Raw genomic sequence first — 12,415 nt, forward strand, 5'->3', positions numbered from 1 at the left:
GGACTCTCTTTGTAGAGGTTGCACAGGAGTCCCATGACGCAAGCCCTACACATACCTTGGGGTCTGCATTGCCAGACAAAAGCAGTCTAGAGCCAGCGCATAGCACACAGCACACAGCACGCTCCCTCCCAGGAGGCAGGCAGCTTTCTGTCTTTTCCTTCTTGCTTGCCCTGTTGTTGCTTTCAAAGCAAGGCATGCTTTGTGATGACTCTGTATCAGACCAGCTGGCATTGTTGGAGCTGCTCCCTAGTTTCTCTCTGGTGATTTGTGGGACATGTTAGGGTTTTTGTTTACTTTTTTCCCCCTCTTTTTTGAGGGGACAGAGTGTGTGTGGGGGGGGGGTTAGTCTTGTTTTTTTTTTAATTCTTAACCAGCGGACAGCCCTTAAGGGAGAAGGATAGATTGATTCCACATTCCACTTCTAGACCTAGTGTAGAAGACACATTCCCCAGCTGGTGCTCTTTGGAGGAGTTCAGTAAACGCCTCACTAATAAAAGTGGCTGGAACCTGCCTTGCCCCTCCTCTGTTCTACGATGCACTGTATATGTGACTGTGACTTTCAAAGAAACTTGTTTGCCATTTCCTGATTTTTTTTTTTTGGAAGTTAATTGCTAACTTCTTTCACTGTTAAGTATTGCACATTTTGAAATATATCGAATGGATTGAGTTCATAATTTTAAAAATTCTTTCCATGTCAGTGTCTTACATGCTTAGCATTGATTTTCGACTCATGGTGTGTTAGGGTGTTCCTGGCACCCAGTGGAAGACCTGGTGTGAGGAACATGAGGGGTGGTGCTAGCAGACACATCCCTGGGGACTGATACACATCCTCTTTCAGGTTAAGAGGGTGCAGACCTGCTCCATTAAGAAGCAGAGGGTGGGACTGGGTGGGGAGACACTTAACAGCAAGGGGACCAGTCAGGAGAATCCCCTTATTTTTGTTTTGCTTAAGAGAATGGAAGAGAAGCCACTTGAGGCTCTCTAGTTTAATAAAAATCATGGAAAGAGTCTGAAGAAGACTTCCTAAGTGTTAATAGCAATTTTATCAGCTAGTTTCAGTTTCAGTCTCAAAATTTTAAAAATGTTTACATAATCTTTTCCACCTTTCTTCCCCAAATCCTAATTCTTACAGATTCATTAGTGTGGAACCAATGCTTTCTCATGTCTCAATTCTTTGTATATGCTTCTTTTCACATGCATTAAACAAACAAGACCCTTCACAAAAAAAAAAAAAAAAAAACCAAGCAAACAAACAAAAACAAAAGGAATGCTAGCACCTTCCAAGATGTTCTTCCTGTTCTCTGGCCCTGGGGAATGGGCCTGCACAGCTGCTGTCTAAGCATGGGAAAGTATAGGGTTCCATCTGTCTCACCCTTCATGGGGAAAGGTAAACCTCTTAAGAGTTATTGGAAGTGAGTCGTGTTTACTGTGTGGAATCCACAAGGAAGCATGAAAACATCTGAGAAATTGTGAAATAATGTTATGCACATAATAACAATGTGTTTATGATTATTCCTGCAGTATCCTTAGAAAACGCTGGCCTATAGAATGGAGAGTTGGGTGGGTACTTGTCACAACAATTCAGTCTCAGCTTGGATACCCACATCCCATACTAGAATATCAAGTACTACACTTCCAAAACAGTGGCTACCGTGCACCCTCAGAGGCCCCTGGGACACCGTCATCCATGCTGGAGCTGTGGACTCACTGCTCAACTTCAGAAAAGTGCAGTGTTGAGGCTGATGGATACGAAGCTCTGTGTGCTGGTCCTGCTGCCTGCAGACAGTGGTACTATCACTCGGTGACAATAATGACTGCTTAGAACATTCTGGTATGTGTCGTAGATCCTAATGAAGTTCCATCCTCCACTGATATGAGCCTGATCTTGCCCATTGTACCTCTAGACTTTGTCCAATTGATCTTTAGCAAACGTGTAGCAAGCAGTGCTTTGGATGGTGTGACACACCCTTGTTGTGGGAACTCTTTGTCCTCCATATAGGAGAGGTAGTGCCCACCTGTCGATGCCAGGGAGACCAAGACAAAGCCCACGTGACATGAAAGCCCTAAGTGTCTCTGTAGTGCTGTCAGTTCAATGAAGGCCCTTGAATGGCCCAGGTAAGAAAGGACTGCCCAGATAAGCCTCCAGTAACCCACTAGCCATAAGAAGTAAAGGGATTAGCAGAACCAGTAAGTTGTTGGGGATTTTATTTCATCAAGAAAAGACACATACAATGGAATAAATACAGATGATCAAAGGACAATTAGAAACTTGAGCTAATGCAATACTGTATTTTTGTTATCAAATACTAGACTTGTGAAATATCAATAGGTAGTCATTCAATCAATTTAGTGTGCTTAAGAATATACTGTTTGTTGTCACAAATTTTATTTGTATATATTTGTTACAATTGTCATTTACTATGTACATATGGTTTAGGATTTTGAAAGTCATCATAAGAACGTCCAGGACACTGAGAATACTTGTACCAATGTCTGGCCTTGCGTGCCTTACTGTATTTACTCTCTGAGATTTGGGGATGGTATTTCTATAATGCATACATTTAGATACATTAAAATTTACATTTTCAGAATAATTCAATGTTTTGGTTATTTCAACATGTGTTCTTTAAATACTCTTTAAACAAGAAAAATAGGCATTTTAGAAAAATATTAATAGGAAAAGTCAAATAGGTATTTCTGGAAAGTCAAATATATAGTGAACAAATCGATATTAAGAATCAAACAGGTATTTCTGAACAGTCAGATCGAAACTGATGAACAAATAGGTATTTAGGGTCAAATAGGTGTTCATGAATAATCAAATAGACACTTGAATCAACAAGGTACTGATGAATAAAGAGATCTTAAGGAAAAGTCAAGTAGATATTAATAAAAAAAGGCAAAACAGGTAGTAATGAACATTTATGTATATATGGCACCATTGATTTTTAAGCTTAGACACTTGTAATGTCGCTTTATGGTTTATAATTGTGCCATATCTTGAGTCTTGAAACAGTTCTAAATTATTTGAGAGTCATGAATTTGACTAGGTAGGTTATTTATTCAGGAAGATTATTTTGGTTTGGGAGTATCATTTGCATATTCAAAAATGTATAGATATAACACAACAATGTATGAGCTGATCGTAAATGGATTTTTAGTTGGTAAAAACAAAGTAGGATTGGACACATTAAAAGCACATTTTGTATAAAAATGTTCTTAAATTTGTCTGGGGTATATCAAATAGCACACAAAGAAAGGTATAACAAGATAATAAAGAAAGGATAAAATGGAATTAACAATTTGAGATGATAGTGGTTCAAAAATTTTAAATTTATGCAAATATTTCCAATAAGAAGTATTTTCATAAATTTTTTCAGACTTTGTGAAAAAGCTTATGAAAATACAAATTATTTTTTTAAATGCATGAATTTAATTTTTTGACCAAAAATCTCATCTGTTAAATTCCATTTTATCCTTTCCACGTTTGTCTTTTTATACCATTTTTGTAGGAGCCGTTTGATGTTCCCTTGTGCGGGAGTGACAACACTCTGAGCTCCTGTGTTGGAGGATGCTCACTGAGCACTCCACGAAGAACAGATCATGTAAGACGGGAAGCAGAAAGGTGGTCTGAATTTAAGGTGCTTCATGACCAATCCTTGTCAAGAAAATCCATTTTGTCTTGAAAAAAGGGAAAGATGTTAGTCACCCTTAGGAAAATCCGGTAAATAGTTTTAAAGAAGTTTCAATGTGAAAAGAAGTATAGGTGTGCAAAGTCATATGTAAATGTGTAGGTGTTAATACGCAATGTCTCAGTAGAATTTAGAGTTAGATGGGCCCAGTGTAGGTATGGGCTTTCCATCTTCCATATCTGGGTCTTTTAGTCAAATCCGGTAAATAGTTTTAAAGAAGTTTCAATGTGAAAAGAAGTATAGGTGTGCAAAGCCATATGTAAATGTGTAGGTGTTAATACGCAATGTCTCAGTAGAATTTAGAGTTAAATGGGCCCAGTCTAGATGTGGGCTTTCCATCTTTCATATCTGGGTCTTTTAGTCAATTAATGTGATGTCCACACGCTCAAAGTCAACAGATTGCTCCATTTTCTCTGGTGAAGGAAAAACAAAAGATTATTTTGGTATCAATGGTCTCAATTTTCCAGTCATCTTACTTACTAATTAATTACATTTTCCTAACAATTTCTCCTAAACAATTGGTAAATGTCATAAAACCATGAGAAGGCACAAATCTGAAAGAATCAATCACGTATATTTTCAGGACAGGCATGGAGTTTACATTGTGAAAAGCATTTATTACATGAAAACAAGGCCGTTTTTCTCAATGATTCTAGTTCTGTTAAAACTTTTTCCATGCACACTGAAGGCCTGCAGCCCCAAGGGTCACTGAATGGAGCAGCAGAGGGGAGTGGAGAAGGAATAAAAAAGGAATATTGGAAGCTATTTTAGGGCATATTGATTATCTGTATAGTGAAGTTCAGGGCGTGTGTGATAAGGAGAATCCAAAGTATGATTATATTGTCATTGACAAAGCTTGTGTTGCTCAAAACAGTCTTCCCCCAAATATGAAAACTGTATACAAAAAAAAAGGTCTGAAATTCAAAATATTTCCATGAAAATAAGCTGAAATAGTATTGTTGGTCCAATTACCTGGACTCCTGAAACCCATGCAGAATAGTTAGGTTAAGTTCCTGATTTTGGCACAACCCAACCCCACACAATGTTTTCAACAGTGAAGGAAGTAAGTGGGAAGTATCTCTCTCTTGAGCAATCTGTCTCTTAATAAATAATGTGTTACCTCATGCTTAAATTTCATTAATCTGTGTACTTTGTGAGGAACCCTTAAAAAGAAGGGTTCCACAAAACCTGTTGTAAAAATCGTAGGTCCTGTGTTGTACAATAGGATGCATCTTGAAGCAGTTAGAATTAGCATTTGCTTTCTGAAACCAGATGGCTCAGCTTCTCTTTTGTTTCACATCCATATGACACCATCCTGGGCCTGTGAGTGAGCTTGTGGACAAGGGCCTCAGCCTCAGTGCCCTTTGAACATGCCCTGGGCTCCAAGATAGCCCGAAGACCTGTCAGGGCACAGCAGCGTCATCAAGGGCAGTTCAATGGGTCATTATGATACCTGAGGTGTCCTGGACGTTGTCCTGATTTTCTATGTCTTCTCCCATGGGGGAACTCAGTTTGTGTCCAAAAATCCTTGTGTAGTTTTCAATTAAATATTGTACAAGTGTAACCTGTTACATGAAAGACAACAACAAAACATTTATCATTTTAAAATCATAATCTACATATAAATTGTGTAGCCCACAAAAGCATAACATTTAGAATTCCAAGAAAGATTGAAATTGACACAAAGATGTGAATTCATTTTCTGTATGGAATTTCCGTATGGAATGATGAGAAAATGTAGAAATTTGGGGCACAGACCTTTTCAAAAGACTAAAATCTTGACTTTTGCAACAAAACGGATACACAGAAATCACTGTTAGTAAAATAATCCAGATTTTTAAAAAGGCAAAAAACTCCATTTCCTCTAATCTCTGATACTTAACCTACATATACATATTTTTGCTTGTATGAGTAAACTTGACATCTTTTAATTTTTGCTTATAGCACTTTTCCATATTCCTGCTGAACAGTGATTCCTTTCTGTTTTTACTTGCTGAACTCTAATGGCACATTAAACCTTTCACTACAAAGTAATAAAAATGTTATCACAAAATTTCAAGATACAGGAAAGAAGACAAGGGAGGGAAAGATAAATTGAAGCATCTAATTTCTAACATTTTATCTGTGAACTATGCTAAATCTGTGTTTACTTCTAATCAATGCAATCACATCATCTGTGGATTAAGTTAGTTATTTTGACTTCAATGAATACACACTGATAGATCATTTTCAATGGATCTTCCTAAGTGAAGCCGCATATCCACATTATAAATTGTGAAGGATCCAGCAGAAACACACTCAGGATATTCACTTCTTAAGTAAAGTGGTGTCAGCCTGGCACGCAGGCAGGGCCTCAATGAACGCTTTCCATAAGAAAGGAGGCTGCTGGAGAGGAAATGTCTGCTTGGACTGCAGTCCCTCCTGTGTACTGCTCTGCCTAAGCCCTGCTTTGCTCAGAGCAGAGCAGAAGTCACAATTGGCCTGTTGGGATCCCATTAGCATGTTCTGGAATCTTTGCTTAATTAACCTTAACCTTGTTTTTCCAATCCCAATGCCTTTGTTCATGTCTATCACATCACGGTGCATATCTCTACCCAAGTATCACTCGAGGGAATTTCTTGTGCATGAGAAAGGCCGAGTGATGCCATGTATTCAGCACCCCACTGAGTCTTCCCCTGCTCTGAACTAGTACCCGCTGACTCCACCTGCTCTGAACTAGTACCCGCTGAGTCTTCACCTGCTCTTAACTAGTACCCACTGAGTCTTCCCCTGCTCTGAACTAGTACCCACTGAGTCTTCTCTTAACTAGTACCTGCTGAGTCTTCACCTGCTTGGAACTAGTACCCACTGAGTCCACTGCTCTTAACTAGTATCTGCTGTGTCCACCTGCTCTGAACTAGTACCCACTGAGTCCACTGCTCTTAACTAGTATCTGCTGTGTCCACCTGCTCTGAACTAGTACCCACTGAGTCTTCTCTTAACTAGTACCCACTGAGTCTTCACCTGCTCGGAACTAGTAGCCACTGAGTCGTCACCTGCTCTTAACTAGTACCTGCTGAGTCCACTCCTCTTTACTAGTACCCGCAGAGTCCACTCCTTTTAACTAGTACCCACTGAGTCTTCACTTGCTCTTTACTAGTACCCACTGAGTCTTCACTTGCTCTTTACTAGTACCCACTGAGTCTTCACTTGCTCTTTACTAGTACCCACTGAGTCCACTGCTATTAACTAGTACCAGCTGAGTCCTGCCTTAACTAGTACCCACTGAGTCTTCACCTGCTATTAACCAGTACCCGCTGAGTCTTCACCTGCTCTTAACTGGTTGGATGATGGATGGTTGTATTCCTCTCTAGCAGTACTTCAAGTGTGCAACCATAAACTGGCTAGTAAGAATTAATGCACAAGATTTAAGATTCAAAGTAGAGACAGTGCTCCCCTTGGCATAAAAATGAGACACCTCATTACCTTCCTCTGCCATTCCATTCCTCTTCCTGAGCTACCTGAAATGGGTAGCCAAAGAAGGCTTGGAGTCAGGCACAGTGCCAAATCGAATGATGTCATCTTACTTAACGGTGAGTATGCAATCTTGTGTAAACATAAGAATAAGGATTCTAAGAGATGAAAATTCAGTTTGGGAAGCTGGTCTAAAAGCCTAAACACAGAAAAAGACACTCTTAGAACAAGAATTTTACTTAGGATATTGTACTCACATACAGCATGGAGCAGAATGCTTTGTGCATCATTGAAAAATCACAATGAAAATAATGAAGTATACCACTATGTCTTTAAAATATCCCCTGCAATATTTCTTTAATCCATTAAACCATGTGTTAAATTGAGCAAATATTAATAGATAATACAAGTATATTTAAAACATCCTGCATTTCAGAATTGCCAAACTGAGAGGTTGTTGATAATAACCCAAATTACATAGAATAGTCTCCTTTAGGTTTTTACCTAGTAGCATAACAGCACTGCCTTGAGGCAAACACTGCAAGGGTTAGGGTTAGGATTAGTTATCTTAGAGGCCCACTCAAGGTATGCGGTTGTATGAAAATGTGTCATTGAATTCAATTTCTGGCCACCAATAGACTAGTGTTCAGCAGTCTTTGACAATGCTACACAAAGAACACTGGCTAATCCTCCTGGATGCACATGGAATCAGGATTTCCTCTTTTGCCAGTACCCTATATTAAGGATGTGTACACAGATAAGGCCTCCATGTTCATAATGTTAACGGCGCAGCATGAACTCAACGGCAGTAGCAAGGCCTCCCCCACATTGTAAACTCCTTGTATTTCTCTCAATGTAGTCCTTTGTCTGGGTCATGAGCTCAGTACTTAAAATGGAAAACATAGAAGCTTTTTAAAAAGAATGTTGGCTGCATTGTTGAGACTTGCCCAAGAGAATAGTTGTTAGGCATCACCTGCAAATGGTGGCAGTTCTGGCCTCGTTGTTCCCTTCATCCAAAGCATCAATGAATTCTTCATACAGGCTGGTTGTAAACAGGCTTCCAGGTATACTTTGAAGAAAATCCTTACAAAGATGGAAAAATATTGTTATTTGGCTAACCTAATGAGAAAAACTAATTGAAACACTCTATTATTTCACCATTTCTTCACAGTAAGCCAAATTCTGAGAACTTAGCTACTGCTGTCTTGATTCATAAATCAGAAGCATAGATGGATTTGATCAGATCAATGGTACTGTCATACGGTTGGGATCCGGAGTGCGCTGAGAATGAACGCGAAACCTCTTCCTATCACCTGGCACTTTTTATTTTAGTAAACTTATACAAACTGACAAGATCTGGGCGTGAATAATTCTTATTGTATTTATTCTCTGGACAAGTAATAAGCACATATGTTTTCCCTTATGTGCTTATCTGAAACATTGTTTCAGATTCTGGGAATTCAAGTCTTAGCTGCCAAGCTTTGGAATCAAAGGAACTGCCTATTCACACTCATGTGTACACTCACATAACACATGAAAACTGAATGAGTTTTTGAGTTGTGCATGCCCCTTTTGACAAAATTTTCATAATATCCTTATGATTCTTGTCTTCATATATAATTCTGTACTACTGCTAAGCAGAAGTTTCTTCCAAGTGTTATAAAAATGATATATTTAGTTATTCTCATTGGCTGCTACAGATACAATACCCATGAGAAAAAAATTTAATACTAATTGAGATATATCACAACTCTTATCATTATGTTTTGGTATATCGTGGCTGTTAAGCTTTCTGAGTAGTTTAAGGAAAATTAGCCTATATATATGACTGATGTACACCGATAATGCCAGGTATATGAGTGACGCACACTGATTATACCAGGTGTATGAGTGACAGACACTGTTACTACCAGGTGTATGAGTGATGCACACTGATTATAACAGGTATATGAGTGACACACACCGATAATACCAGGTATATGAGTGACGCACACTGATTATACCAGGTGTATGAGTGACGTACACTGATTATACCAGGTGTATGAGTGACAGACACTGTTACTACCAGGTATATGAGTGACGCACACCGATAATACCAGGTATATGAGTGACGTACACTGATACTACCAGGTGTATGAGTGACGCACACTGATTATAACAGGTATATGAGTGACACACACCGATAATACCAGGTATATGAGTGACGCACACTGATTATAACAGGTATACGAGTGACGGACACTGTTACTACCAGGTATATGAGTGACATACACCGATAATACCAGGTATATGAGTGACGGACACTGTTACTACCAGGTATATGACTGACATACACTGTTAATAACAGGCATGACTGACACACCTGATATATCAGGTGTATGACTGACATACACTGTTATTACCAAGTATATGAGTGACACACACTGTTAATACCAGGCATATGACTGACATACACTGTTAATAACAGGCATGACTGACACACCCCGATATACCAGGTGTATGACTGACACACACTGATAATACCAGGTATATGAGTGACGTACGTTGATAATACCATGAAATTCAACTCAAGTTTGAAAAAGGAAAACAAGGGTGTTTTCTTTTCTTTGTATAAGCACAAAGAGACGTCATATGTCATTGTTAATGTTATTTGTAATTGTCTCAACATAGAATTCTTATAACAGTATTTACAGCAGTAAATGTATCCAAGGAACTATTATGATTATAAACCTGTGACAGTTCACTCTAACATTTATTGAATTAGGCTTTGTCAAAGATGCAGTTAGGAGTAATGAGAATAGAGCAGTGAGCAACGTCACTGGAACAACAGCCAGGAGCCCTGAGCAGTCTGCAGAAACAGAAGAACAATAAATTCCCTTCGGGACTAGGGAGAGCAGCTTTCTCTGGTCCTTGCTTAGTTCCAACTTTCGATCCCCACCATCTCCTGCAATGACTATCGCCCCAGAGCGCACCCCCCCCCACGTGCCAAAAAAAAAAAGCAAAACAAAACAAACAAACAAAAAATTAGAATAGACAGAGACCAACAAGGAAAGCTTAGAACCATTCAGGAAATGGTTAGCAGGGACTCACACATACCTTACTAGGTAGGACACGAAAATAAGTTACTACTAACTAGAGTACTGCATACCCCTCCTAAAATTGTTCTGTGCCTCAACTGGTGACATATGCCCTGTTAAAGCTATAAGCCAGTTTGGACTAGCCTAAAATCTGCCAAGTTCAGTAAAAATTATGCTTCAATACAATAAACTGCTAAATACTAAAATGAAAATAGACACAAGACAGCTGAATAGTATCCTATAGCCATTTTAAGGTGGATAGAAGCCGGTTGTATATAAACTAAAATGGAAATGTTAATGAAGTAGTCACAGGATGTGGTTAAGAACCTGCATTTTCTAACATATCAGTCACTCAATACCATGTCAATTAACCCCATAATGTGGTAAACTGTTGTTGATGTTATGTTACGGCTTTTAATTGGTCGGAACGAGATTCTGCCAACTCTGCCTTTAGACCAGAGATAGTCTCCCCAAGAAACTGTTGAATTCATCTGGACAATAAGATGCTGGACTCTATGCATGGTACATGGTTGCAATGAAAGAAACAAGACTGGATTTGAACTGTGACACTGCAATAAGGTGGAGTAATCCACTATGGGCGGGGCGGGGGGAGGGCAAAGGGAGGGGTTGGGGGAACCTCAGAGCCTATGAAACGATGTCATAAAATGAAATGCAATAATAAAAAAAAGACCACTTGGGAAGTGAACCAGCAGACAGAAAAAAAAAAAACCCATGGGGACAAGAAATTCAGTTTCTCATCCTAATGCCATCTTCAAAACCTGTTTTTGGTTGCGACGGTGGCACCCTCTATTTGTACACTACTGTCAAGTACCAAGATGGATTAATTCAGTTCTTTCTCATTTCTACCATTTCCTCTCACAGAAATATACCTGCATATTTGTGCTTTAACTTGATAATTTCCAAGTGAGTGGCTATCTGTAGTTTGTAACATGTTTTACAGAATCAATATTTTGGCCCCCTGCAGTTCTTGAGCAATCACAATTGAAGGAGACACATCATACTGACTTCAAAACTGTACCCAGATGACAATGGAATATTTCTTACCTTTAAAACAGTTGCCACCACATAGGGGGACTCACTTGTCCAGTCCACGCGTTCTCTAGAATTCAGTTTTTCTTTCAGGGCTCTATAGGCTTGGCCATTGACACGTGTTTTGAATATGCCCTCTGTATATTGGCCCTTTGAATCAATACAGGAAAACATATCCTGTATGTAAAATAAATGAAATAAATTTGTAGCATCTCATATTATCAGGAACATAGGGCAAGCACATCCCTATTACAACAAGGGAGCTAGACTACGCAGGGTTACAGATCTGGAAGGAATAAAAGGAAAACAAGCTTGAAATGTTCATTTTGGCATCTCTGAGTACATCTTGTATCCTTTACTCATACCTATTTACATTCCATATCCACACAATAAAATATCTCTGATGCTCGATTTTATAACATGTTCCCTTCCAGGGAATTTATACTTTTAAACCCAACTTCTCTGCTCTGAGTCCTCCATGGCGTCACCTCTCATCAGTTACCACCTTTGCTCATTCATTCTGAATATCCCTGATGGTCTCCAAGTGTAGACATTTTTTTTGCTAAAACAATTTCCTCCTTGTACCCCACAAGAAGACTATATACCTTATTCCTGCACCTCTATAGTGTCAATTCTTTCTTGTAACAAATCTGAAGCCTGACTCCTTCTCCAAAGCCTTTTCTTATTATATTACCTTCTCACTGTGACAGAGGCAAGGACTATGATGATATTTACAAAGTACCTAACATGAGGAATTTTTACACATGGAGACTAAATTTCTGCATGTCAAGTGGTAAAAATGGAGAAACCATGGGAACTCCATAGATGCTACAACTGAATTCTAGTATTCTACTTTTCAGTATTAAATACCCACATATGTAGCTTTCCCTTGACAGGTTCTGTTAGAATGGAAGGATAGATATTCCATCAGATGAATTTTTATGTTGAAACACTTGAGAGAAAAGTGAGATCAGACTGAGGGGTGTTGAGTTGTGAGACAAAGTAGTCCAGCAGAGAACATGAAAGAAAATGTGAGATTCGCAGAGTTCTGCACAAGCCAAGAGGGGAAAGCGAGATGAAGTGGGCTCATTGATACTCAGACATTCAGATCCAATTAGTGTGTGAGGGGGTATGGGAGTCTTT

The 12,415-nt window shown here is 39.0% G+C and overlaps 1 long non-coding RNA gene across 1 annotated transcript; it reads right to left on the reverse strand.

Annotated features, from left to right (window-relative positions):
* Nucleotides 1-4,769: 4,769 nt before the first annotated feature.
* On the reverse strand, nt 4,770-11,801 carry LOC121161334. Its single transcript, XR_005884674.1, has 4 exons — nt 11,288-11,801; nt 8,119-8,228; nt 7,158-7,344; nt 4,770-5,257 (listed from the first exon to the last, which is right to left on the reverse strand). It is a non-coding gene; the product is annotated as an uncharacterized LOC121161334 (long non-coding RNA).
* Nucleotides 11,802-12,415: the final 614 nt, after the last annotated feature.

Source organism: Ochotona curzoniae, unplaced genomic scaffold (assembly GCF_017591425.1).
Source record: "Ochotona curzoniae isolate NIBS_2020 unplaced genomic scaffold, NIBS_Ocur_1.0 contig_4792, whole genome shotgun sequence".
Classification (NCBI taxonomy): domain Eukaryota; kingdom Metazoa; phylum Chordata; class Mammalia; order Lagomorpha; family Ochotonidae; genus Ochotona; species Ochotona curzoniae.